General features: G+C 42.9%; 1 protein-coding gene and 1 pseudogene across 1 annotated transcript in view; one reads left to right on the top strand and one right to left on the bottom strand.

Annotated features, from left to right (window-relative positions):
* The window catches only part of TTLL5 (tubulin tyrosine ligase like 5), a 274,932-nt gene that overhangs the window by 152,802 nt on the left and 95,934 nt on the right, over window positions 1–26,196 (top strand).
* LOC110571704 lies at window positions 11,616–25,050 on the bottom strand (annotated as a pseudogene).

Below are 26,196 nucleotides of genomic sequence, written 5' to 3'. Positions count from 1 at the left end.
CCTCCCAACATTCAAGCCCTGTTGTGTATACTGCGCACATATAGTCGAGAAAATGTGATACGGGGGTAGAGTGTGGGGGGTCCTGCCTGATGGCTTTTCAAAGAAGCCAGATCTTTGAAGTTTTGTTTTAGCAGCTGCCAGGTATGCTGCTTCAGCACTTTGCGGGCCCCCTCACTCTATTCCCGTATCACATTTTCTCTTGACTACATGTGCATCGTATACACAACAGGGCTTGAATGTTGGGAGGGTGAATACCAAACTGTGGAGCAAGTTGCTAAACACAACCCTCTTGCTTTTTCTTTTTACATGACTCTGCTGTGAAATAGCTACTTGAATGCTCCCTTTTCCCTTTTCAGCTGTGACCCTTTCTGACCACCTGCCAAAGGAGAGGCAAACAGAGTCCTCTTCTATTTTGGGAAAGTAGTAAGGTTCGAAAAACTGGAGGTCCTACATTCCTCTGATGGATTGGGTTATCACTCTGAGAATAGAACAGCTCCCTTTTCCAAAAGCACAGATGACAGACAACACCCCCCCGCCCCCCGCCCCGCACCAGCCCGCCCCAGCAAGCAGCCCCAACACTTTTGGTCTTGGAGTAAATGTCTTGAACCTACCTTTTGTACGCCTTTGGATCTTCGGCGTTTAGCACAATGTCAACAGTATGTATTTATTAAATGATTGCCCTGGCCAACTGCTGTGCTGTGGGGAGGGACTAGGTAGGCAAAGTACCCCTTGAAGCCCACGCTCGGAGCTTTCCCTGCTTCCTTGCTTTCCTGCTTAGTGATCCCCTCCCCCTGTCCAGTCTGCAGTAGCCTCGAGCTGTTTCCAGCTGCCCCCAGCCTTGCCCCTTCCTCTGGACTAAACTCTTCTGGAGTATAGTATCTGCTCCTTTGTGTAATTATCTAGCTATCTAGCTGTCTAGCTATGTATATATATCTTTGTTCTTTCTCTCCTGAGATGTAAGTCTTTAAAAGGCAAAGGCTAGATTTTACTCCTATCCCAGAACCCTAGACCAGGAACAGGAAGACCTAAATGCCAGTCCCAGGTCGACCTGGAACTTCCTGACTTGGGCTAAATCATTTGACAAAACTTAAGCCTCACTTTGCCATGTGGGGAGTGGCGATGCCTGGGTTGTCGTGGGGGTTCGGCGCCATCCTGTACGTGAACGTGCTTTGTGAACTATAAAGGTCGGCACACAATTAGATCTCTTTGGTATTAATAGCACTTATGACTGTAGAATAGTGATGTTTGTTTATGCTGCTGGTGATGCACAGACTAATCTCCCCAGAGCTGAGGTAAATCACCAGCGCAGTCCCGCATTACTCAGCTTGGCACAGGTTTAAAGCGTGAAATGGGCCATTCTAGGCCCTCTCTGTCACCACCTCTCTCTAAGTCTGCAGGTTCTTCCTTTCAGACCTGCGGGGTCATTGTTTTTCTTGCTAGTCTCCCCATTTTTCTCCCCTCAGGCCCTGGGCTGAGTTTTCTCTTCAACCCCCTCCGTTCTTAGCGAAGCAAGGTTGACCCATCCCATTTCCTGCTTTGGGTTGGATTTGCCAGCCCTGGCAGACCCTTCTCTCCCTAGATGGCCACCCGCCTCCCGAAGCTCTGCCCCGCAGCAGCACTGGCCCTTCATCATTCTCCCTCCGCCCAGCCCGGCGCCCTCAGCAGCAGCCCACTCAGGACCCTTCTGTTTGCCTGTGCCTGCCCTTGCTTTTCTGCCAGGCTGTCCCCCCCCCCCCCCCCCCCCCTCGCCTCTCTTCCTGCCTTTTCTTCCTTTTCCTGGGCTCAGACTTTGCATCCAGAAAGGCTCCTCCCCCTTTCAAGACCCTGAAGTTTGGTGCATCACCACGTGTCACCCAGTCCCTGTCCCCTTAAGTAGATAAACAAGCACTGCTGTTTTTTTTAGGGCTGTCACATGGCTTGAGAAGGTCCAAATTCCTTTATTTAGATTATTGAAGATCTCACATTTAAATGTGATGACCTGGTATTTGAGAGCATGCATTTTAGAGACAGACCAATTCGGATCCCTCCCTTTCTTAGCCACTTGCCAGCTATGTCGCTGAGGGCAAGCTCTTTGAATCTACTATCATTACATCTAGATGAAGACAGATATTCTGAGGAGCAGATGAAAATTAAGCGACATGGGAAAAACACTTTTAGAAAGTGCCTGCCATAGAGTAAGTGCTTAGTAAATGGGAATTACTGGAAACATTTCCATGTCATCTGTCCATACCCTGTTTTGCAGGTATTAAAAATTGAAGTTAAGTGGTTTGTGTAAATTCTCACCCCTACCTGGTAGTAAAGTAAGGACTAGAACCCAGGGCTTCAAATCTTCTGCCTGATGAACTTTCCATGTGATCCCTCTAACTCCGCCAAAGGCTTATTCTAGTTTCCTTTCTTTGGTGGAATGTTAATTTACTCATGCATTTGTTCATTCAGCAAACACTGCATGACTGTGATGTTGTCACGCTCTGGGTGGAGAGAGACCAGAATGATGAACCCCACTGGTTGAAAGGTTGGTCCAGTGGGTAGGAAATAGTCACTGTGAAGAACAGTCACAGTCCAAAAAACATCCCAACAAAGGGCATTTTGGGGCCTTGGGGCATAAGTTCTATCAAGAAAACCAGAGTAGGCTTGCAGAGGATAGATTGTTGTGTTTTGCTAGGTGAGAAGGGCTGAGAAACGGGGAGGAGCACTCCTGAAGGGCAGTGTCATGTCACAAGTAGGGGATGGTTGAGGATGAGGAGGCAACGTTCAAGTGCTCGATGTGCCATTCTAAGGGGATTTTATCCCAGTACCTGCCCTGTTAGTTAATGTCAACCAAAGAAGTCAGGGGAAGGTGTATGTGGGTGTGTGATTTAACATTGCTGCGTCTTTGTACCTAATGTTTCCACTCTCTTTCTCTTCCCCATTCATTTATATCTGGGAAATTCTTTTTGTCATTCTGGATCCAGCTCAGTGCTAACCCTTAGTCTGCACTTTCTACGATCATCTCACATGGAGGCGGCCTACTTGCTGTGGCAGTCACACTGTGTCATAATTCATTTTCATGTCTTCCCTCTACCACCTCCTTTGAAGTGAAGACTTAAACATCTTTATACTCCTGTCCCTCACCGCGGTGTCTGACACGGAGTAGCCACCAACTTAATGTATACTGAATGAACGGAAATGCCTCTAGGTTCGTAATCACAGCCCGGACTTCCACCCGGGCAGCTCTTGAGCCAATGCCTGTCTTTGGCGGCACGAAAATGTAGATGGATCAGGTCAAGACTTTTCTCCTTTAACCAGAACCATAACTCAACATGCTTGCCATTGTTAGGATCTGAGCTTTGGCTTCCTCCAGTAAGGAACCCTAACACTAAGTTGGTCAAAAGCCTGCTGTGGCACAAAAACCGTTTTTTGGGTTTTTTTTGGTAGTTTTTAATTTTATTATGTTATGTTAGTCACCATACAATACATCATTAGTTTTTGATGTAGTGATCCACGATCCATTGTTTTCGTATAACACCCAGTGCTCCATGCAGTATGTGCCCTCCTTAATACCCATCACCGGGCTAACCAATCCCCCCTCCCCCCTCCCCTCTAAAATGCTGTTTGTTTCTCAGAGTCCATAGTCTCTCGTGGTTCATCTCTCCCTCCAATTCCGCCCCCCCCATTTTTCCCTTCCTTCTCCTAATGTCCTCCATGTTATTCCTTATGTTCCACAAATAAGTGAAACCATATGATAATTGACTTTCTCTGCTTGACTTGTTTCACTTAGCATAATCTCCTCCAGTCCCATCCATGTTGATGTAAAAGTTGGGTATTCATCCTTTCTGATGGCTGAGTAATATTCCATTGTATATATGGACCACATCTTCTTTATCCATTCATCTGTTGAAGGGCATCTCGGCTCTTTCCACAGTTTGGCTATTGCGGACATTGGTGCTATGAACATTGGGGTGCATATGGCCCTTCTTTTCACTACATCTGTGTCTTTGGGGTAAATACCCAAGAGTGCAATTGCTGGGTCATAGGGTAGCTCTATTTTTAAATTTTTGAGGAACCTCCATACTGTTTTCCAAAGTGGCTGTACCAACTTGCATTCCCACCAACAGTGTAAGAGGGTTCCCCTTTCTCCACAACCTCTCCAACATTTGTTGTTTCTTTCCCTGTCCATTTTTGCCATTCTAACTGGTGTAAGGTGGTATCTCAGTGTGGTTTTGATTTGGATTTCCCTGAAGGCTAATGATGATGAACATTTTTTCATGTGTCTGTTAGCCATTTGTATGTCTTCTTCAGAGAAGTGTCTGTTCATCTCTTCTGCCCACTTTTTGACTTGATTATTTGTTTTTTGGGTGTTGAGTTTGAGAAGTTCTTTATAGATTTTGGATACGAGCCCTTTATCTGTAGTGTCATTTGCAAATATCTTCTCCCATTCTGTGGGTTGCCTCTTTGTTTTGTTGACTGTTTCCTTTGCTGTGCAGAAGCTTTTTATCTTGATGAAGTCCCAAAAGTTCATTTTTGCTTTTGTTTCACCAGCTTTTGGAGATGTATCTTGAAAGAAGTTGCTGTGGCCGATGTCAAAGAGGTTACTGCCTATGTTCTCCTCTAGGATTTGGATGGATTCCTGTCTCACATTGAGGTCTTTCATCCACTTTGAGTTTATCTTTGTGAATGGTGTTAGAGAATGGTCGAGTTTCATTCTTCTGCATGTGGCTGTCCAATTTTCCCAGCACCATTTATTGGAGAGACTGTCTTTTTTCCATTGCATGTTTTTTCCTGCTTTGTCAAAGATTATTTGACCATAGAGTTGAGGGTCCATATCTGGGTTCTCTGTTCTGTTCCACTGGTCTGTATGTCTGTTTTTGTGCCAGTACCATACTGTCTTGGTGATCACTGCTTTGTAGTATAGCTTGAAATCGGGCAACGTGATGCCCCCAGCTTTGTTTTTCTTTTTCAACATCTCCTTGGTGATTCGGGGTCTTTTCTGATTCCATACAAATTTTAGGATTGTTTGTTCCAGCACTTTGAAAAATGTCATTGGAATTTTGATCGGGATGGCATTGAAGGTATAGATTGCTCTGGGTAGCATAGACATTTTAACAATGTTTATTCTTCCAATCCATGAGCATGGAATATTTTTCCATCTTTTTGTGTCTTCTTCAATTTCTTTCATGAGTGTTTTGTAGTTCCTAGAGTATAGATCCTTTACCTCTTTGGTTAGGTTTATCCCGAGGTATCTTACGGTTTTGGGTGCTATTGTAAATGGAATCGTTTCTTTAATTTCTCTTTCTACAGTTGCGTTGTTAGTGTATAAGAAAGCAACTGATTTCTGTGCATTGATTTTGTATCCTGCCACATTACTGAATTGCTGGATGAGTTCTAGTAATTTGGGGGTGGAGTCTTTTGGGTTTTCCACATAAAGTAGCATGTCGTCTGCGAAAAGAGAGAGTTTGACTTCTTCTTTGCCAATTTGAATACCTTTTATTTCTTTTTGTTGTCTGATTGCTGTTGCTAGGACTTCTAGTACTGTGTTGAACAACAGTGGTGAGAGTGGGCACCCTTGATGTGTTCCTGATCTTAAGGGAAAGGCTCTCAGCTTTTCCCCATTGAGGATGATATTCGCTGTGGGTTTTTCATAGATGGATTTTATGAGCTTGAGGAATGTTCCCTCTATCCCTGTACTCTGGAGAGTTTTAATCAGGAAAGGATGTTGTATTTTGTCAAATGCTTTTTCTGCATCAATTGAGAGGACCATATGGTTCTTCTCCCTCCTCTTATTAATGTGTTCTATCACATTGATTGATTTGCGAATGTTGAACCACCCTTGCATCCCGGGGATAAATCCCACTTGGTCGTGGTGGATGATCCTTTTAATGTATTGTTGGATCCTATTAGCTAGGATTTTGTTGAGGATTTTGGAATCCATATTCATCAGGGATATCGGTCTGAAATTCTCCTTTTTGATGGGGTCTTTGCCTGGTTTGGGGATTAAGGTAATGCTGGCCTCATAGAATGAGTTTGGAAGTTTTCCTTCTGTTTCCATTTTTTGAAACACCTTCAGTAGAACAGGTATTATTTCTTCTTTGAATGTTTGGTAGAATTCCCCAGGGAATCCATCAGGCCCTGGGCTCTTGTTTTTTGGGAGGTTTTTGATCACTGCTTCAATCTCGTTACTGGTTATTGGCCTATTCAGGTTGTCCATTTCTTCCTGTTTCAGTCTTGGCAGCTTATAGGTTTCCAGGAAGGCCTCCATTTCATCCAGATTGCTCAGTTTATTGGCATATAGTTGTTGATAATAATTTCTAATAATTGTTTCTATTTCCTTGGTGTTAGTCGTGATCTCTCCCCTTTCATTCATAATTTTATTAATTTGGGTCCTTTCTCTCTTCTTTTGGATAAGTCTGGCCAGTGGTTTATCAATCTTATTAATTCTTTCAAAGAACCAACTTCTAGTTTCGTTGATCTGATCTACTGTGTTTCTGGTTTCTAATTCATTGATTTCTGCTCTAATTTTAATTATTTCTCTTCTAATGCATGGCTTAGGCGTCGTTTGTTGCTTTTTCTCTAGTTCTTTAAGGTGTAGAGTTAGTTGGTGAATTCGGGATTTTTCTCTTTTTTTGAGTGAGGCTTGGATGGCTATGTATTTCCCCCTTAGGACCACCTTTGCAGTATCCCATAGGTTTTGGACCAATGTGTTTTTGTTCTCATTGATTTCCATGAATTGTTTAAGTTCTTCTTTGATTTCTTGGTTGACCCAAACATTCTTGAGCAGAGTGGTCTTCAGCTTCCAAGTGTTTGAATTTCTGCCAAATTTTTTCTTGTGATTGAGTTCCAGTTTTAGAGCATTGTGGTCTGAGAATATGCAGGGAATAATCTCAATCTTTTGGTATCGGTTGAGACCTGATGTGTGACCCAGTATATGGTCTATTCTGGAGAAAGTTCCATGTGCGCTTGAGAAGAATGAGTATTCTGTTGTTTTAGGATGGAATGTTCTGTAAATATCTATGAGGTCCATCTGGTTCAATGTATCATTCAAAGCTCTTGTTTCCTTGTTGATTTTTCTGCTTAGATGATCTGTCCATTGCTGAGAGTGGAGTATTGAGGTCTTCTACAATTAACGTATTGTTATCAATATGACTCTTTATTTTGGTTAACAGTTGGCTTATGTAGATGGCTGCTCCCATGTTGGGGGCATAGATATTTACAATTGTTAGATCTTCTTGTTGGATAGACCCTTTAAGAATGATATAGTGTCCTTCTGTGTCTCTTATTACAGACTTTAGTTTAAAATCTAATTTGTCTGATACAAGAATTGCTACCCCAGCTTTCTTTTGAGGTCCGCTGGCATGGAAGATGGATCTCCATCCCTTCACTTTCAGTCTGGATGTATCTTTAGGTTCAAAATGAGTCTCTTGTAGACAGCATATGGATGGGTCCTGTCTTTTTATCCAATCTGCAACCCTGTGCCGTTTTATGGGAGCATTTAGGCCATTCACGTTGAGAGTGATTATTGAAAGATATGAATTAATTGTCATCATGTTGCCTGTGAAGACGTTGTTTTTATAGATTGTCCCTGTAAATTTCTGTTGTAGATCACTCTTGGGGTCTTTCTCCTTTTATAGAACTCCCCTTAATATTTCTTGCAGGGCCGGCTTAGTGGTCACATATTCTTTCAACTTCTGCCGGTCGTGGAAGCTCTGCATCTCTCCATCCATTCTAAATGAAAGCCTTGCCGGATAAAGTATTCTTGGCTGCATGTTCTTCTCATTTAGTACCCTGAATATGTCTTGCCAGGCCTTTCTGGCTTGCCAGGTCTCTGTGGATAGGTCTGACGTTATTCTGATGCTCCTCCCTCTGTACGTAAGGAATCTCTTCCCCCTAACTGCCCTTAAGATGGTTTCCTTGGTTTTAAGATTTGCAAGTTTTACTATTACATGCCGGAGTGTTGGCCTGTTTTCCTTGACCTTAGGAGGGGTCCTCCCTGCCTCTAGGACTCGAATGTTTGTTTCATTCCCCAGATTAGGGACGTTCTCAGCTACAATTTGCTCAAATACATCTTCTAGCCCTCTCTCTCTCTCCACTCCCTCCGGGATTCCAATTATTCTGACATTGGAACGCCTCATGGTGTCACTTATTTCTCTGATTCTATTTTCATGGATTCTGAGTTGTTTTTCCCTGGCCTCCTCTTTTCCCTTTTTATCTATTATACTGTCTTCCAGATCGCTTATTCTCTCTTCTGTCTCAGTTACCCTAGCTATTAGATTATCTAGATTGGATTGGATCTCATTGATAGCATTTTTAAGTTCTGCCAATTCACCTTTTATTTCTGCCCTTAGAGACTCTATGTTGCCATTAATTGATTTCTCCATTCTAGCCATTGTCTTCACAATTGCTAGCCTGAATTCCATCTCTGACATCTTGGTTATATCTGCATCCATTTGTAAATCTGCAGCATAAGTCATAATCTCTGAGTCTTTTCTGTTTTGGGGGCTCCTCCTCCTAGTCATTCTGTTGATGGGTGTTTGAGGGAATGTATAGAGTCCAAATTATTGACCAGAACCCAAGCAAGATGCACCTGTTTTCCTGGGACCTTAGGGTTGCTGGCCTCTTGTTTTCCCAGCCTGTCTTCTGCGGGAGGGGCCTGTCACGCTGTTACTCAGGCAACCCTGTTTGGGCGGAGTTGCCCTGCGCCCCTGTGGCGGGGGATGGGCTCAGTGGGAATCAGTCTTTGGGGCTTTTGTTCTCTGGCGCCTTTCCCTGGCAGCTTTCCGCGTCTCTTCCGCGAGTCAGAGCAGAAGAGACCGTTTCCAACCCTCTGCCTCGGAGCAGAGAGACCTCAGTCTGTTCTTCAGTGAGCTCTCCAGGCCACATCGGCTCCATTTCTGTCCGTGCTGCTATAAACTGCAGTGTCCTGGGTTGTGCGCCCCTCTGCAGCGCCCCCAGTCCTGCCTCCAGGTTGGGGCACGTCTCTGCCCTTTGGGCTTCTAAAACCGCCAGCCGCTCCCAGCTCGCGCGCGCTCGGCTCCACCGCTTGGGGTTCTGTCCTGGGGACTGCAGTTCGCCTGCGCGCGACTCTGCTGCTCGCTGCTCGGGGTTTCCATCCTGGGGGTTGCAGTTCACCAGCGCAACCCCGGCGCACCAGGTTTCCATCTCGGAGGCTGCAGTTTGCGTGCGCGCAACCGTCGCTCTGGTTTTTATGGGGGGGCGGGGGCTGCGGTGCGCGCGTGACCCTGCTTGCTGGTCTGATTTTCCACCCCGGGGCTGCCCTAAAGTTCTTTGCCGACGCCAGCGGTCTGCGAGTCTGTGCCCGTCCGCAGTGCGCGAGGTTGTTGCTCACCGGCGGTGTAGGATCCCCATGGCCAGGCACCCTCCCGCTGCCGTTTATCCTCCGATATCTGCCCGCGGAATCACGGCTCTCCGCTTCCTACCTCAAAACCAACCGCCTGCGATATTCTGTTTGTAGAGATCCAGATCTTCTTACATCCCAGGCTGGTTTCGTGGGTGCTCAGAGTGGTCTGGTAGATATCCAGCTCAATTCCGGGGACCAGTTGAAATAGGGTCCCCTACTCCTCCGCCATCTTCCCCCTCCCCGACCAAAACCCATTTTTGTGTTTGCAGTACACTATGCTCAACACACCTGAAGGGACTGAAAGACTGAAGCCAGTCCTCAGTCCAGTAAATGCCACCCAGTGAAATCAATATTAAAGTAGAGCAGTGTCTCACAGCATCCACTAAACTGTCTACAGTTATACTCCTCACTTGGCCATTTTTCAGGACTGTGTGGCTCTTGGAGTAGTACTATTTATTTACAGCCCTGACTACACTCACAAGGCAAAGCTTCTTCATATTCAAATAAACACACAATCTGTATTTGGTACCAGCTTGATGTCACATTTTATCTCTCACATATTGCAAATATACACTGCTCTGCAGTGCTGCAAGATCTGAACAGCTCGGCACTCTTCTGACAGACCTACTAGCTGTAACACACCTGGGTGGCTCAGTCAGCTGAGCATCGGACTCTTGATTTCGGCTCAGGTCATGATCTTGGGGTCGTGAGATTGAGCCCAGCGTTGGGCTCCACGCGCGGCATGGAGTCTACTTAAGATTCTCTCCCTCTGCCCCTCCCCCCCCCAAAAATAAATAAAATAAAATGTATAGTTAAATATCTTTTACATACTGATCAAACTTCCACACTTTACGAAGTTTTCTCAGTATAGAAGAGGTGAGAATCTCTCTCTTAAGGCTTTAGTGAAGAGATGCATTGTAATTCAATAGCAAGCCATCATGGTAATCTAACCTGACATGTGCCATGTTAGGAAAGCAGGCCACTCTGATAGGATAGTGCTTTAAAGCTAAGTTTTCTTTTCCTTTTAAAATGTGTTATTAACAAATTATCTCCAAGTTTAGCAGCCTAAAACAACAAACATTTATTATCTCAGTTTCTGTGGGTCAGGAATTAAGGAGCAGCTTAACTGGGTGGTTCTGGCTCTGGCTCGGGCTCTTTCATGACGATAGCAGCCGAGAGGGCTGCAGTCATCTGAAGGCTTGCCTGGGGCTAGAGGATCTACTTCCATGATGGCTCACTCTCACATGGATGATGAGATCATGCTGGCTATTGGCAGGAGGCCTTTGTTTCTCACCACATGGACTTCTCCACAGGGCTGCCTGCATGTCCTCATGACATGGCAGCTGGCTTCCCTCAGAATGAATGACTCAAGAGAAAGACAGAAGCTACAATATCTTTTATGACCCAGCCTCAGAAGTCATGTACCATCATTTAAAAAAAAATTTCAAATTGTGGTAGAATACACATAACATAAAATTTACCATTTTAACCCTTTTTAAGTGTACAGCTCAGTAGCATTAAGTACATCACATTGTTGTGCAACCATCACCACCATCCACTTCCAAAACTCTTTCATCTAGCAAAACTGAAACTCTGTACTCATTAAACAATAACTTCTATGCCCTCTCCCCTAGCTTCTGGCAGTCACCATTTCACTTCCTGTCTCTATGAATCGGACTGTTCTAGGTACCTCATATTAGTGGAATCATACAATATCTGTCCTTTTGTGACTGGCTTATTTCGTGCAGAAGAATATCCTCTAGGTTTGTCCGTGTTGTAACATCTGTTTGAATTTCCTTCTTCTTTTTTTTTTTTTTAAGATTTTATTTATTCATTTGAGACACAGAGATAGAAAGAGAGAGAGAGCATGAGTAGGGGGAGAGGCAGAGGGAGAGGGAGAAGCAGGCTCCCCGCTGAGCCAGGAGCCCGATGTGGGGCTTGATCCCAGAACCCTGGGATCATGACCTGAGCCGAAGGCAGACGCTGAACCATCTGAGCCACCCAGGCGCCCCGAATTTCCTTCTTTTTTAAGGCTGAATCCTCTGCCATTGTATGTATATACCACATTTTGTTTATCCATTTATCTGTTGATGGACACTTGGAGTGCTTCCACCTTTTGGCAGTTGTGAATAATGCTGCTATTAACATGAGTGTGCAAATACTTACTCGTGTCTCTGCTTTCAGTTCTTTTGAGTATGTATCCAATGTGAAATTGCTGGATCATATGATAATTCTCTTTTTTCCAAACTTAATTAATTCACTTGATTTTTCTTGTATAAATATCCTACATGGTGTCCACAGATGGAGTCTGACTTCTCTACACGGAGACTCTGGTGTAGCTCCTTACTAGATGGTCAATGGTGAGTTCCTTAGAGGGTTACCTGAGTAACACAGTCTCTCCCCAGAGGTTGGGTGACATAGCTTGTCTTGGAGATGGCATCCAAGATGGCCTTGGCTAAGTTCCCCAGAGTGGCAGTGCATCCCCTGGACAGGGTGCAGCAGTCATTGATACCGGCCATCAGCAGCAGCTTTTTGGGCAGAGCATTTGGGATGCCAGTGCCTCTCAGGCTGAGGAATGAGGCATACTGGCACAGAGCTTCAGCAGCTGGTCACCTTGTAGGGGTTGGTGTGGGACCCGTCAGTCTTGGTCCCTGAGTACCCTCACTGCATGGTGGCAGTGGAGAGATTGGCCAGAGTGATGGCCCTGTGAATGGCAGTAGCTACCTCCTTAGAGCATTTACCCAGATTGACATGGCTCTTGTGGTTCCCCAATGGCGACAAATGCCTTGAACCTGCTTCCCTGGCCAGCCAGGATCTGCTTTTGCACAGGCATAATCCTCCAGCTCACCATTAATGGTCATCTCTGGGGAAAAGTCCACGACCCCTTAGAGTGCTTGATGGGCAAAGGAGAAGAGATAAATTTCCTCCAGGGACTTGATGATCATGTCCTTGACCAGGTGGCCCAGCTTGGTGACAGGCAGCCACTTGTCCTCAGCCTTGACTTAGTGAGCTCTGTGGCTCAGCACACCTGCAACTCTGGTCCCAGAAGCTGTTGCCCAAACTTCTGTGGAAGCCATTGCTTTCAGGTTTCCCACAGCACACTCATCATCTGCCATTTGGTGTTTCTTGGAGAAGAAGAGCAATTTTGTTTTTTGGGGTTTTTTTAAAGATTTTATTTATTTATTTGACAGAGAGAGACAGCGAGAGAGGGAACACAAGCAGGGGGAGTGGGAGAGGGAGAAGCAGGCTTCCCGCGGTGCAGGGAACCCGATGTGGGGCTCGATCCCAGGACCCCGGGATCATGACCTGAGCCGAAGGCAGACGCTTAATGACTGAGCCACCCAGGCGCCCCGGGCAATTCTGTTTTTAATGTTTTGAAGAACCATCATGCTGTTTTCCATAACAGCTGCACCATTTTACATTCCCGCCAGCAGTGTACAAAGGTTATAATGTCTCCACATCATCAACCCATACTTGGCGTTTTCTACTTTTTTTCATAGTAGCCGTGCTTATGGGTGGGAGGTAATATCTCATTGTGGTTTTGATTTGTACTTCCCTAGTGATTAGTGATGCTGAGCATCTTTTCATGTGCTTGGTAGCCATTTGTATATCTTCCTTAGAAAAATGCCTAGTCAAGATTTTAATGGAGTTGTTTGGTTTTTCATTTTTCTGAATTTTAGGTGTTCTCTATGTATTTTGGGGTATTAGTCCCTTGTCAGATATATGATTTGGAAATATTTTTTCCCATTTCCTAGGTTGCCTTTTTACTCTGTTGTTAGTGTCCTTTGAAATGCAAAAAAAATGAATTTTGATGAAGTACAATATTTCCATGTTTTTTTTCGTTGCCTGTGCCTTTGGTGTCGTATCCGAGAAATCTTTGCCAAATCCAATGTCATGAAGTTTGTGCCCTTTGTTTTCTTCTAAGAGTCTCACCATTTTCTCTCTTAATGTTTAGGTCTTTCAAATACACTGTCGTTTTTGCAGCATCTTATTGTTGACACAGGCCACCTCTATTCAGGATGGGAGGAGACGCCTCGAGGGTAGGGGAATAGCAGGAGGTGGGGGTTGTTGGGGGATATCTTAAAGGCTGATTCCCACAATAATTCAGGTACGTAGTTTTAAAAGTTAAATAATTCTGTAAGATTTATATTGAAAATGGGAATCCTTTGCTCCTTTTTTTTTTTGGTGGTGCCGGAGATGGGTTTTATTGGCTTTCGCTTTTCTCGGGGAGCACCAGCTCCCCGCAGGTGCCCGCAGTGTTGCTGTGTGAACTCACACGGGGATTCCTTTGCTCTTTCTTTCCCCACTGCTATAATGTTAATTTCCAGACCTCAGCAATAACTCCTTTCAATTCTTTTAAGTGGCTATTTCCCTTCATATTTCTAAATCATATGTTTAGTCTGCCATTTTGGACTTTGCATTTTATATATTACTTAATAACTTTCTATCAAGAGATGGAAGTTTAGCATTCTTATACTACCTCCTCCCGGCATAACCCCTACCACACACACACACACACTCTTTCCCTCCTCCCATCCTTGCACTACACATATAGTATGATTTTTTTGTTTAACCAGTGTTCACTGTTTTCATCATCACGACTATGCCCTTAGAAACTTTTAGGCCTCTTGGAGTCATCATTTCTTCTCTCCTATTTATCCACTTCTGTCTTGTCTGAATTTCTGGGGGATTCTCTTAATAATTTCTTATCCTATCTGTTTACCTAAGTCCAACTTGATACATGTTGTGAAATGAAAAAATGTTCTGAGTTTCAAATTTCTTCCAGTTCAAGACAATTTACACATTACTGCAAACCAGTGGTGGGGGGTGGGGGGAATATATGTGCGTACACACACACACACACACACACACACACACACACACGCACACACACACACACACGCGCGCGCGCGCGCACACACATGCGCACACACATTGTAATTAATATAATATATAATATACCTAACTATATATTTTCCAGTTTTCAATAGACTGAAGTATTTCCATATTTTAAAAAATTAGTTGTACAAATAATACACACATGTAGCCACATCATAAAATAATCTAATAAATATATACAGATTGTGAGGAGGTAAAGCCCTCTCCTCAGAGACGACCATCATTAAAAGCTTGAATTGTTTATTTTTGCATATATTTTTCTGTGACTTTTTTTCTTTCCTAATGTCTCCATGTTTTTTGGTCTGTTTATATAAATTTACTTATTTTTTTTAAAGCTTTTATTTCTTTGACAGAGAGAGACACAGCGAGAGAGGGAACACAAGCAGGGGGAGTGGGAGAGGGAGAAGCAGGCTTCCCGCGGAGCAGGGAGCCCGATGCGGGGCTCGATCCCAGGACCCTGGGATCATGACCTGAGCCGAAGGCAGGCGCCCAACGACTGAGCCACCCAGGCACCCCTTACTTAAGTATTTTTAGCTACTGTGTAGTTTCCCAAAGTATGAATGCACCATAATTTATTGTACCATTTTCCTATTAAAGAGCAGTATGTTGTATCCAATTTAGGCATCTGCAGTGAGCACCTTATACATATATGTATATGTGCATGTGCAAGTATTTCTATAGGTTATGTTCCAAGAAGTGGAATTTGTTGCATCAAATGCTGTGTATACTTTGAATTTTTTATAGTTATTGTCAAATTGGCCTCTACAAAGGCTATACCGCTCTCCCCTCCAGTCTGGAGTATAGAAGCATGCCCTTTCCCCACACCCTTGCCAACATTACACCATTGGTCTTCCTGTCTCTTCTGCTGGACTGTCACATCTCTTTCATAAACTCCCTCCCATTTTTACTGATGATGAAATTAGATCAGAATCTATTTTCGGATATATCAGGGATGGTTTTTTTGGGGGAGGAGTACAACTGGGATCGGGCCCAGCAGTGGGAAGATAAAGGGTTCTCGGTGGTCTCTTTCTTTTCTTAATGTCAGCTAAGACTAGAAAGAATCTCTGTGAGTCAGCTTCTTTCCACCACACTGCTTAGGTGCTTTTCTTTCCTGGTTTTGTTTTTGACTGATTTCATCCATGGAGCCTGACCCTTCCCCCTCCTTAAGTAATGAATAACCAGAAAAGTCACAGAGCCCAGCAAACTGAGTGAAGGAAGCTTAAGGAAAATATTAAAAGGGAAGAAAAGTGTTTGATGTACTTTAAATATAAAATGTGGAAAAGTAGGGGAAGGGTGGGGGTTGGGGAAGGGAGGGGAGAGAGATTATTCACGGTAATGGGAACCAAATGTTGGCTGGGAAAACTGCAGCTCTCACACTCTTCCTGTAAACCCAGCGGCTTTTCAAAGTGATAATAATGAAGAGCCAACAGCACAGGACGCGCCTTAACCCTTCCATACCTGGACAGCTTCTTCCAGTCAGCTTTTCAGAGGCTGGTCCACTTTGAGGGAGTCCTGGTATGTGGAGAATTTGTTTACCTCTTGACCCCCTGACAAAAGGAAGGAAGGTGGAGGCAAGTAGCAGAAGAGTGAGTGAACACCTGCTTGCTAACCCCCCTCACACTGTGCCTAAGTTTCTCTTTCAGTGTTGGGCTTTAATATCGGACAGCGAAGCAGCCTGCTTGACCAATAGCTTACCAGTTTTGAAGTGATGTATCTTCTCCCTCTGCTGTCCAGAAGGGGACCTAGAAGGAGATGAGGACTGCCACATAGCAGACAGGTGCTCTCTGTCCATCAGTAATAATCCCACTACATGAAGGCCCTCTGTGGAGTCTGAAGTCCTCTTGGGTGCCCAGTGTGTGCACTCATCTGAAGGCCTGGGCCTCTGTTTCTCTTGGAAGTCCTCTCATGCCTCCGTGGAATTGAGATGTAAAGACTTTGTGGAGCTGAAGGGCACTCCCTGACATGACTTCCAGGTGGTCAGGGACAGGCCTTTTAGCCCCGCCCTTTAACCAGGGAGGGAGAATGAAAAGGGGGGAAGGGACGAAGATCCTGGTTCAGGTGGCTCTTCACTTCCATCTGGATTTAAACTTCGTTTAGGCACTTTTAAAAGTCCATTTTGGGTAAGAAAGAAGTCTTATTTTTCTATATTTTCAAATATTTACGATTTTTGAGAGGCAGCCCCCACATAGAGGGCAGGTGGCACTGCAGAGCAGACAGGTGCTCAGACCCCGCAATTAGCTGAGCAGGTTGCTGGGCCTCTCCAGGCGTCAGTTGCCTCATCTGTAACTTGAGGCATGAATGGTCTCTGCCCGCTCGGAACGTGAAGGGTTTCAGTAAGGTAAAACATGGAAAACATTGAGCGCACTGCCGGGCATCTACCTTTCTCCGTCTTCATCGTTACCCTCATATTGCCTGTGGCTAAAATTGAACTATCTTTTTGGTTTCAAATGGTTTTAAAAGACATCTTTGGGACGATTTTATCTTTTTCATGTTTTACATTTAAGTCTATGATCTATTTTGAATCAATTTTTGTGTGAAGTATGAGGTTTATGTTATGGTTCGTTTTTTTACCTATCAATATGCCATTGCTCCAGCACCATTTGTTAGTAAACAAATGGCTAATTTAAAAAAGGGTATCCTTCCTCCATTGCATTGGTTTTTCTCGCTTGTCAAAAATCAGTCACTGTTTGTTTGCGTCGTGGATGATTTTGTTTTATTTTAAATATTTTATTTTTGGTACTGAGTCTTTGACTTTTTTTTTTCTAAGTAGGCTCTACACCCATTGTGGGGCTTGAACTCATGACCCCAAGATCAAGACTTGCATGCTGTATCAACTGAGCCAGCCAGGTGCCCCGGGTCTTTGATGATTTTAGTATTCCTAAAACAAAGGCCTATAGCAATAATTGTTATTAACTAGAAAATCCTTAGCAAAGACTCTTAGGTTCTCATTTTCTGTTCTTCCACGTTAACTGTGGAATCCTCCAGATTTAGGTTCAAAAGCAGCTCTTTCACTTACTCTGCATGTGAAGGTAAACCTGTTATTCAGTGTAAGCCTCGGTGTCCTCATCTCTAATACAGAACAGTAACACCTGTCTCCGTGGGTTGCTGTGAAGGCTAAGCATGGTAAGGCACGTAAAGGGCTTCGCTTGAAGTCAGGCATTTAGAGAGTCCTCACGCTAATGGAGTAGTGGCGGTGAGAGCTGCATGTCTCCCTGCTTGGCCATCCTAAGCCACGCTTACTCATGCCCTTTGCCTTCCCCAAAGCTGAGCTTTTTTTAGCCTTTCCGTGGTAGCTTCATCATGAGTGCATGAGTGATTCCAATTAAAGCTACTGTGCTATGCTTTACTTAGATGACAGTTCTGACCAGTAACATTTCTATTTCAGAATACAGCAGATGAGAGGTCACTGTCTTACCGGCTGTAATTACAGCATCTCTGTACCCTCCCCCACCCCCACCATTTAGCCACATTGGCTTTCCTATTCTTCCCCGCTCTTTTATATGCTGTTCCTTCTACCTGGAATGTCCTTTCCAGTTGTCAAATTGCTGGTCATCTTTTGAGATCATTTCTACTTTGAAGAAATCAAGCCTTTCTTGATTTCCTCCTTAGGAAGTTGCTCCCTTCCTTTTGTTTTCTAAAGCTAATGTCCTGTTTTCAGCACAGCGGCATACAGAGTTGTGGAGTACCAGGAGTTTTTTTTTTCTGTTTGGAAAAATATACACATATCTTTTACAATGCATAAATAAATAAAATATATTCATATGTGTTCACATTAATATGAAATGATAAAAGCAGGATCATATAATCACAGTATACTGGAACAAGATGAATGACACACACCAGGGTACCATGATTGCAGAATAGGATTAGGGGTGACATTTTTTCTCCTTCTTCACACTTTTCAGTAGTTGGGCATTTTCGTAGTCAGCATGTATTAATTTTTAAATTGATTGTTCAATATACCTTACAATTCACTATTAATTCAGAAATATGCCTCCCTTATTTGAAACAATAAGATTCCGTTCTGCCATTGGTTAAAGAAGGGAACAAAAGAAAGGGAAGAAAAAAAGAGCTAACATTTATTGAGTGCTCAGTTCATGCCAGGTCCTGTGCTTTTATGATTTATCCTATTTATTCCTGAAAACATGCTATAACATGAATATTGTTATCCTCAAGTATAGATGGTGAAATAGCCTTAGAAATATTGCCTTTTTTTTTTTTTTAAAGATTTTGTTTATTTGTCAGAGAGAGAGCACAAGCAGGGGGAGCGGGAGAGGGAAAAGCAGGCTTCCCACTGAGCAAGGAGCACGACGCGGGACTTGATCCCAGGACCCTGGGATCATGACCTTAACCAACTGAGCCACCCGGGCATCCCGAAATATTGCCATTTGAGTCTAGCTCTTTCTTTTTTCTTTTTCTTTTTTTATTATTAAAATATAATCCCTCTTTAAGAAAATGCAATACCTCGGGGTGCCTGGGTGGCTCAGTCGTTAAGCGTCTGCCTTCAGCTCAGGTCATGATCCCAGGGTCCTGGGATCGAGTCCCACGTCGGGCTCCCTGCTCAGCAGGAAGCCTGCTTCTCCCTCTTCCACTCCCCCTGCTTGTGTTCCTGCTCTCGCTATATCTCTCTCTGTCAAATAAATAAATTAAATCTTAAAAAAAAAAATGCAATACCTCTTAATTTACCCCACCTATTTTGCCCATCTTCCCACCCCCTCCCCTCTGGCAACCACCAGTTTGTTCTGTGTATTTATGAATCTACTTCTGGGTTTTGTTTGTTTTGTTTTTAGGTTCTACTTATGAGTGAAATCATACAATATCTAGCTTTGTGTGACTTACTTCACTTAGTGTAATACCTTCTAGATGTATCCATGTTGTCACAAATGGCAAGATCTCATTCTTTTTTATGGCTAAGTAATATTCGTGTGTGTGTGTGTGTGTATGTGTGTGTGTACACATTACATCTTCATCCATTCATCTGTTGATGGACACTTGGGCTGCTTCCATATCTTGGCTATTATAAATGAGGCTGCAGCAAATATAGGGGTGCATATATCTTTTCAAATGAGTGTTTTTGTTTTCTCTGGGTAAATACCCAGTAGTGGAATGACTGGATCATGTGGTAGCTCTATTTTAACTTTTTGAGGAACCTCCTTACTGTTTTCCACAGTGGCTGCTCCAATTTACATTCCCAGCAGTCCTGCACGGGACTTTTTTCTCCACATCCTCACCAACACTTGTTGTTTCTCGTCCTTTTGATACTAGCCATTCTGACTGGTATGAGGTGGTATCTGATTGTGGTTTTGATTTGCATCTCCCTGATAAGTGATGATGAATATCTTTTTATACATCGTCTTTGGGAAAATGTCTATTCAGGTCCTCTGCCCATTTTTAAATCAGATTATTGGTGGGTTTCTTGGTGTCAAGTTGTATATATTCTTTAAATATTTTGGGTATTAACCTCTTATTGGGCATATCTGCAGATACCTTCTTAGTAGGTTACCTTATCATTTTGTTGGTAGTTTCCTTTGCCATGCAGAAGCTTTTTAGTTTGGTGTAGTCTCAATACTTAATTTTTTTCTTTTGTTTCCCTTGCCTGGGAGGCATATCTAGAAAAATGTTGCCAAGGCCAGTGCCCAAGAGATGACTGCCTATGTTTTCTTTTAGGAGTTTTTTTGGTTTCAGATTTCACATTTAGGTCGTTAATCCATTTTGAGTTTATTTTTGCGTATGGTGTGAGAAAGCGGTCCAGTTTCATTCTTTTGCTTGTAGCTGTCGTCCAGTTTTTCCAGCAGCATTTACTGAAGAGATTATCTTTTCCCCATTGCACATTCTTGCCTCCTTTTTTTTTGAAGATTAATTGACCATATAAGCGTGGGTTTATTTCTGGGCTCCCTATCCTGTTCGTATGTGTCTGTTTTTGTGCCAGTACCATATTTTTTTTATTACTGTAGCTTTGCAGTATATTTTGAAATCTGGGACTGTGTTACCTCCAGCCTTGTTCTTTCTCAGTTGCTTTAGTTATTTGGGATCTTGTGTGGTTCCATTCGAATTTTAGGACTATTTGTTCTAGTTCTGTGAAAAATGCTATATTTGGCAAGGATTGCACTGACTCTGTAGATTGCTTGGAGTAGGATGGACCTTTCAACAGTATTAGTGTCCAGCTCTGTCTGACATGAGAGCTCATGCTCTTTTTACTAGTTTAACTTTCCTACTCTTCGGAAGAGGAAAATCAGTACTAGACTTTTCACAATGGTATCCCAGACTAGTCTAAGACCTATTTATTAATGATGATAATGTGCAAAAGAGAGGTGGAAAGATTTCTGAAAATAAACTATCATTTGTGGAATATAAGAAACAACCTGTGAACAAAAGTGGAGAAAAATTTGGTTAGAAGCTGAAGCAAATAGTTCGGCATTATAAATACCTTTACCACAGTCTATGACTCTGGACAGTTTTTCACTTTCACCACACTCATGCTTTGTGTGTGGGCAGGAAACATCACTAGCCCGAAGAGCTAACTATAAGTATATATGGTTTGTATTTAGGATTCGGATTAAATTTCTATTTGCTTTGTATGCTGACTTTTCTGACTCTGACTTTTTTAATTTCTTTCACAGATTTGACCCAGCAGTTCAGGTAGATTAGGATGACTACTTTAGTGTTCTTGGTTTCTTACAGTGGCCTGATCATGCTGGTGCTGGTCAACATGTCTTAGAAATACGACTTATCATTTTAGCTATGGTTTAACAAATGCATTTTTCAGTAACTATGGTATGTTAGAAGAGAACCATTGCTTCTCAGCTGTTTGGCTAAGATCGAGTAGTTGGAGAGAACCGTGTTATCATGAAAAGGATATAAAGAAAAAGAAATAATGAAAGATGTCCCTTTTAGGCTCCAGGCCATTTATGGACTTAGTGTGTGGGGAACCAGGTCACAGACAGACATGGAGAGAAATCATACATTCCTTCATCAGCAAGTATAATGTCTGAATTTAGAGCTCTGGAAGTAAAGAATTTTTGTTTGATTCAATCCCTATTATATTCCTATTTTTATAATATTCATAGGAAAGCTCTTTGCTTCTCTATATGAAGAGGACCCCTTTTACTGTATAAGAATATGGATTGCCTGTTGATCTCTGAGAAATCAGGTTATGTACTATTGAACCTCAAAAATAAAATCATATATAAAAGTAATACTAGCTAATAGTAACATGTATTGCTTATGGTATGCTGTGCACTAAATGTTTTATGTATACCTTAACTCATTTAAAAGCTTTTACTATGTGCTAGCAACTGTTCTCAAAACTCTACATGTATTAACTGATTTAGTGCTCACAGCTACTTTGTAAGATAAGTACTGTTATCATTCCCATTTTACAGATGAAGAGACTAACTACAGAGAAAAGAAATGATTTGCCCAAGATACACATTGGTGAATGGCAGTCAGGATTCAAACCCAAGCAAGTAGTCACGGAATCCATGCTCTTAACCACTCTCCTAGTAATTCTCAATGGTGTGTGTCCGAATCATCTGAAGGGCTTGTGAAAACAGATTGCTAAACCCAGATCCAGAGTTTCTGGTTCCAGTAGGTCTGGGGTAAGGCTCGATTATTTTCATTTTTAACAAGTTTCCAGGTGATGCTGTGCCATTGGTTCAGGGGACCACACTGAGAATCACTCTCCTGGGGCTGGTTACAAATTAGTAGTATTCAGTGCAAGCAGCTGAGGACCAGAATCAAGAGTTAGGGTGGTATCCTCTCGGAGGCAGGTGCCTGCATTTTGCACTAGCTGTGACGTTGGACTAAGCCCCTCTAGTAAATCTTGGGGACAGCACATTCCTTTTTTTTTTCAGGTAGGCTCCATGCCCAGTGTGGGGCCCACCATGGGGCTTGAACTCAGGACCCTGAGATCAAGACCTGGGCTGACATCAAGAGTCCCAACACTTAAACGACGGAGCCACCCAGGCACCCCAGGGGACAGCACATTTCAGTAGACTTGTCTTGACATAACAGAAGCATGGGCCATGGTTGCCATGCCATGGACTTCACGAATAAGAGGCCACTTCCTAGTATGATGAAGTATTGTTTCCATAGATTGTACATTGAAGGTACCTTGGGAATGGGCTCCTAAAAGCCACACACACACATACACACACACACACAACTGCAGTAAGACAAAAAGACCTGAGCATTAGTACACATTTTATTTCCTTCTTTTTGGTCCTGTAACTTTGAAGGAAAGAAAAAAACAAAAACCTCCTTTCTTGTGATTTCCCCAGTATTTTCTCTATTTTATAAAAACAACTTTATTTATAAAGAAAAAAGGACTGGTAGAGAAGGTAAAAAGTTTAAAAAGAGAAAGAAAAGAAACATGGAGTTTTTTTAGTTGTTCCCCCATCTCCCTTGGCCAGTTGAAGAAAGGGGGCAGAGACAGGTGACTGAAGCCAAAGCTGGAGCCTCGACTCTTCCAAGTTGCCTGCTGTTTTGCTTCCTGGGGAAAAGTGGAGAAACGAAAGGAGCCTAACTGATGTGATGAGGCAGGAATTCTAAATCTGTGACACTTTGCAAGCTGTTTGTGTGCACTGGGTTTGAACCCAGCTACAATTCAGTGTAGAAGTTCTTGGAAACTGGCATGTCAGCTGTCCTAGACAATCTGCACATTAACTTTCACTTTGAAAACTTTTCCTGGCTTGTCTTTGCAGGGTGTGAACGCTGGCCCATGGTGGGCCACTTTACCAGGGCCAGCTGCGCTCGTGTGTACCTGCCTTGTTGTCGCAAAGGCATCGGACGTTTCCCTTCATTTGATGAAAACCTTGCTGAGCTGGACTCGGTCTTCATTGTTGAATGAACTGGTGTCAGGGAGTTCTCTTTTGGCTTTCTTAAAGGTCACTCTTTGCTCACTTCTTTTTAGTTCACAGCTACATTTTTCAGGCTTCATGTGGTATGCTGGTTATGCCAAAGTAAAGAGCTGGATCAAAGACATTTCTTGTTAATAAGGCGAAGGATCAATCTGTCTTTTCAGATCCAGACTGCTAATAGATAAAGGACAAGGGAGTCTCCGTCTGTATAACTTGCTGATTGCCAGAATCCTAAGCTGCCTTCTAGAACAATGCTATGAACTTAACCTTTGAATGGTTAGGTTTTATATCCAGCTTTGTGTTCCATAAAGCTTGCCCCCAAACTCTCTGCCAGATGTACTAAGAAATCCCAACTTTGTCCTTATTTCCTCCTCCTGGAGATCATTCCATCAATCATGGAGTGGTACGAGTGTGGAGACGGCAAAAGTCTGGTTCACATTCAGTATCCATTGTCAAGTCCACCTGGCTGGGCTCTCACTGTATTTTTAAAGGCCAGGTATATCAATGCTTGGCTTTTTGACATGATACCTCCGTGTGTTCTTCCCAAATTTATATCATTGTCACACAGTATTTAATAAACTCAAAATAAAAAAGTAGCCAAAATGTCCCCCCGCCCCGACATCTTCCAGGTATCACTACTGCTTCCTTTTCCTTTTTTTAGATCTCTGCTTACTGAATGAATAAATCAGAAACCTCCCCTCTCAATTGCTTGCAATTCTGTATTTCAAGTTATATATCTTATTTGGACCCTGCTCACATTTTAATCTCTTTTGAATCATGCTTTTTTTTTTTTTTTTGCCTCTATTGATTTTGAGCCACCTTATTGTAGCATGTTGTCCTACTTCCACTTTTGGCTTTTCTATTAAAAGAAGGGTAGTAAACAATAGGTGATAGATTTATTTGGGGGATGCCAATTGATATACAGTCTCTTCCTTATTTAGGTTCTTAATTTTCAGGGCACATATTTGCCCCATCCAAATGCTGTTCTCCTCAAGGAAAATGAAACTCACAAGATTGATGGTATTGAATCAGTCTTATTTTTCTCTACTTAATAATTGAATTACTATCTCCAAAGAGGAGCATTTCTTATGATTACTAATTCATGATTTATGGTTTTAGTCCTTGTGATTCAGTGCATGATTTAATGTGCAAAGAAGCTCATACACTGGGAAAGGAAGGGAAGAGACAGAAATAAATTAGATGCTGAATATGTAAACTAGTAACCGAGATGTCAGTTTCAGGCCCAAATTGAAGAGGTTAGCAAACCAATGATTTGGCAGTCCTTAGAGAAGGAAAAGGGAATTACTTAAGCTTAGCATTGATTCATGAAAAAAAAAGAAAAAAAGCCATGCTAGACTAACCTCATTTCCCTTCATGGTAGAATTACTTTAGTAAGAGAAGATCAGGGGACTAAGAAAGAATTATCGTAACTGGGTTTCAGCCCGGCCAAATGAAATCTTGTGAGCACAGAAGAGAAATGTGAACAAGATAATACTGTCGTTAGGAATATCTGGTGACTAAATAGGCAACTCTTTTTTTTTTTTAATTTAAGATCAATTAATTAACATATAGTGTATTATTAGTTTCAGAGGTAGTTTAGTGATCCATCAGTTACATACAACACCCAGTGCTCATTACATCAAGTGCCCTCCTTAATGCCCATCACCCAGTTACCCCATCCCCCTACCCACCTAACTGTACCCAAACAATGCATCAGTGTAAGTTTGAGAATTAGGTCTCTGGGGCTTTTTCATTGGCCCCTTAGTTCACCATATTTATCAATGAATTCATTCATCCATTCTTATTTATTTAGGCCCCTACTACTATATGCTCGGCACTTACATAGCTAGAAGACATACTGATCCCATTTTCAGACAACATGAATATGGGATACTGAATACCTCGAATGACAATCAGTATTAACGATGATTTGATCTGACCAGAATGATGAGTCTGGTTCATGGGATTTAGTAAGGAAAAACATAAAGCTCTTCACACGGTTTCAGAAATTCAAGTGTGAAGAAGGCTTGAGGGTTCAGGTTGACTTTAAGTCTAATAGAAGTTAACAGTGGAATAAGAACTGCCAAAACCCAATAATATCACGTGGGGAAATTTTCACAACATATTGCTAGGTGAAAAAACCAGACTACAAAGCAGATAGTGCAGAATCACTTCCTGTGTGAGGGAAGGACACACAAAGGAAGAATATACATCAAAATTTACAGTAGCCATCTTTGTTGGATCACAGATAGATGACTTGGTTTTTGCCTGTCTTTTTATATTTGTCAGGTTTATGGTATTGAGAACATAATGCTTTTGTTCCTTAAAAAGAATTACTTTTGTTTCATTTTGAAAAGATATAAGGAGATGTAGGCACTGCTGGTAGCTTAGGCTTTTACTAACAGGATTGGGGGTGGGAGGAGGACTGTGATTCTCTCCCTCATTCATGCTCACATCCACTGCCTGAACAGCTGCCCCCTCCCTGGTAATCAGCATTGTTAGTAAACCCACATTTCCACATAGGGGCCAGCGTCCTGCCCAGAGTTCGAACATTATCCGTCTGGGTTGGCTTGGAGTAGCAGGCCTCCATCATGAGCCATCTCTGGTTGGGAAGACTGGCAAGCGGCCTGGGCTCCCCTGCTCACACACGCTGAGCGACTCTCAAGTCCTTTTTCAGATCCACTAGGTTGGCGCCCCCATTATCGCCCAGTTAGCCCACACAGGCACAATCCTTGGAAGGAGATTATAAGTACTGCTTTGCTTCTGTTCTTTCTGACGTGCTCACACCTGTTCCTTAGTGCCCTTATTGTTCGTTTCCCCAGAGGTTTGGATTCACTTTCCATGGGAAGAATGGTATTAGTAGCTCCCATTTATTATGTGTGCCAAACACCGCGCTAAATGCTTTACATGGATTATCCCATTTAGTTCTTGGACCAACCCTGTGAGATAGGGGATTGATTTTTTATTCCCATTTCTCAGCTGCGGAAACCAAGGCATGGAGAGGCTGAGTGAGTGGGAGAGTCAGGATTTGAACCCAGCTGTCTTGTTGTAGAGCACAGCCCTGGCCACTAAGCTGTGCTGCCGCCTGTTCTCGGGGTCATCCAGTTC

This window comes from Neomonachus schauinslandi, chromosome 9 (assembly GCF_002201575.2).
Source record: "Neomonachus schauinslandi chromosome 9, ASM220157v2, whole genome shotgun sequence".
In the NCBI taxonomy this organism is placed as follows: domain Eukaryota; kingdom Metazoa; phylum Chordata; class Mammalia; order Carnivora; family Phocidae; genus Neomonachus; species Neomonachus schauinslandi.
This window is presented reverse-complemented; position numbering and strand designations above follow the sequence as displayed.